General features: G+C 41.2%; 1 non-coding gene across 1 annotated transcript; it reads right to left on the minus strand.

Moving 5' to 3' along the window:
* Positions 1-442: 442 nt before the first annotated feature.
* Positions 443-1,381, minus strand: LOC146056309 (18S ribosomal RNA). Its single transcript, XR_014469125.1, has one exon. It is a non-coding gene; the product is annotated as an 18S ribosomal RNA (ribosomal RNA).
* Between the last annotated feature and the right edge of the window lie 1,753 nt (positions 1,382-3,134).

The raw sequence follows: 3,134 nt of genomic DNA on the forward strand, positions 1-3,134 counted from the left end.
ACATCCGTTTTTTGAGTAACCAGCTATCACTAAGTTCGATAGGTTTATCACCTCTACTCGAAGGTCTTCCCACTCTTTTGCCACAGAGACGGGTTAACTCTATCAGTTGCCTTGGAGTAGCTCACTTAGTTTCGGGGGGGCAGACTATAGTTCTCTTTGCTTGCTTGGACTTGCTAGATCATGATGCAAAAGGTACGAGGGGGAGTCTCTACTGTGTGAGGCTTTAATGTTCTTTCATTTCTATTTCATTGTTCCTTTGCAGTACTATTTATAGCTCTTAGAAGTTTTTCGATCGCCTGTACTAGATTGTTAGAATGTTTTAGTGGCGGTGGTTTAGTGTGGGGGTATCATAAGAAAAATTAGGGCTAAAATTTAGGCTCAAAGCAACCCGGGTTTCACAGGTGATTTCTTGGTGTAAGCAAGGGGTTTTGTATAAACTATGCTTTGTTCCAAGCACACCTTCCGGTATGCTTACCATGTTACGACTTACCTCTTCTTTTTATCTGTATTGGGTAATTAACTTTGTGTGTATTATTGAAGAGGGCGACGGGCGGTGTGTACATGCCCCTGTGCCTTGTTAAAGAGAACTCTCTGGTTTCTGCTTTACTGCTAAATCCGCCTTCTGACGGGATTTCATAAAAGTCTTCCGTGGTTTTCTGTATAAGAAAATGTAGCCCATCTCTGGCCACTTCATTTGCTGCACCTTGACCTGACGTTTTGGAGGGTTCCATTGTGCTCACTGTGGTGCGCTCATGCGGTGAGCTGACGACGGAGGTATACAGGCTGGTAGGCTAGAAGTGGTGAGGTTAAACGGGGATCATCGATTATAGGACAGGCTCCTCTAGGTGGATATGGGGCACCGTCAAGTCCTTTGGGTTTTAAGTTTGGGCTCGTAGTGCCCGGGCGAGGTGGGGTGTAAGTGAAAGGTTTACGGCTGAGCATAGTGAGGTATCTAATCTCAGTTTGTGTCTTAGCTGTCGTGAGTTCAAGTGGTTAGGGTTAGAGTAACTTTCGTTTCAGGGTTTCCAGGGGGCAGACTTATCACAGCCTAGCCGTGGTTTAACTCTAATGTAGGTATTGCTTTAATCACGCTTTACGCCGATGTTTATTGAGTTGGGCCCCGTGGTATAGCCGCGGCGGCTGGCACCAGGTTTGCCGGCCCTGTTTACTATAACTAAGTCTAGCTGGCGCTAATTTTTAATGTTAATCACTGCTGAGTACCCGTTGTGGGTGTGGCAAAGCTAGGTGTCTTGGGCGTGTTAATGTGCCTGATACCGGCTCCTATGTCCATAAGGATGAAAAGGGCGTTCTCACCGGGGTGCGGAGACTTGCATGTGTAAGTTTAGTAGTACCCAATAAAAAGGTTAGGACCAAGCCTGTGTGCCTAAAGAACTTTTTAGGGTTCATCTTAGCATTTTCAGTGCTATGCTTTATATAAGCTATTTGGGCAGAGGTTTTTACAATGACTTGAGGTCCTCACAAGGCTGCTTTATTAAATACCTTAATACAGATGTATATATACTATATGTACATTTAAAGTTTAGTGGGCCTCTTTAGGGGCTTGCAATGACTTTAGGGAGTTGAGGCCCTCACAAGGCTGCTTTATTAAATACCTTAATACAGATGTATATATACTATATGTACATTTAAAGTTTAGTGGGCCTCTTTAGGGGCTTGCAATGACTTTAGGGAGTTGAGGCCCTCACAAGGCTGCTTTATTAAATACCTTAATACAGATGTATATATACTATATGTACATTTAAAGTTTAGTGGGCCTCTTTAGGGGCTTGCAATGACTTTAGGGAGTTGAGGCCCTCACAAGGCTGCTTTATTAAATACCTTAATACAGATGTATATATACTATATGTACATTTAAAGTTTAGTGGGCCTCTTTAGGGGCTTGCAATGACTTTAGGGAGTTGAGGCCCTCACAAGGCTGCTTTATTAAATACCTTAATACAGATGTATATATACTATATGCACATTTAAAGTTTAGTGGGCCTCTTTAGGGGCTTGCAATGACTTTAGGGGGTTGAGGCCCTCATAAGGCTGCTTTATTAAATACCTTAATACAGATGTATATATACTATATGCACATTTAAAGTTTAGTGGGCCTCTTTAGGGGCTTGCAATGACTTTAGGGAGTTGAGGCCCTCACAAGGCTGCTTTATTAAATACCTTAATACAGATGTATATATACTATATGTACATTTAAAGTTTAGTGGGCCTCTTTAGGGGCTTGCAATGACTTTAGGGAGTTGAGGCCCTCACAAGGCTGCTTTATTAAATACCTTAATACAGATGTATATATACTATATGTACATTTAAAGTTTAGTGGGCCTCTTTAGGGGCTTGCAATGACTTTAGGGAGTTGAGGCCCTCACAAGGCTGCTTTATTAAATACCTTAATACAGATGTATATATACTATATGCACATTTAAAGTTTAGTGGGCCTCTTTAGGGGCTTGCAATGACTTTAGGGAGTTGAGGCCCTCACAAGGCTGCTTTATTAAATACCTTAATACAGATGTATATATACTATATGTACATTTAAAGTTTAGTGGGCCTCTTTAGGGGCTTGCAATGACTTTAGGGAGTTGAGGCCCTCACAAGGCTGCTTTATTAAATACCTTAATACAGATGTATATATACTATATGCACATTTAAAGTTTAGTGGGCCTCTTTAGGGGCTTGCAATGACTTTAGGGAGTTGAGGCCCTCACAAGGCTGCTTTATTAAATACCTTAATACAGATGTATATATACTATATGCACATTTAAAGTTTAGTGGGCCTCTTTAGGGGCTTGCAATGACTTTAGGGAGTTGAGGCCCTCACAAGGCTGCTTTATTAAATACCTTAATACAGATGTATATATACTATATGCACATTTAAAGTTTAGTGGGCCTCTTTAGGGGCTTGCAATGACTTTAGGGAGTTGAGGCCCTCACAAGGCTGCTTTATTAAATACCTTAATACAGATGTATATATACTATATGCACATTTAAAGTTTAGTGGGCCTCTTTAGGGGCTTGCAATGACTTTAGGGAGTTGAGGCCCTCACAAGGCTGCTTTATTAAATACCTTAATACAGATGTATATATACTATATGCACATTTAAAGTTTAGTGGGCCTC

The sequence above is a fragment of the Crinia signifera genome, unplaced genomic scaffold (assembly GCF_055691185.1).
Source record: "Crinia signifera unplaced genomic scaffold, ASM5569118v1 HAP2_SCAFFOLD_787, whole genome shotgun sequence".
NCBI classification, from domain to species: Eukaryota; Metazoa; Chordata; class Amphibia; order Anura; family Myobatrachidae; genus Crinia; species Crinia signifera.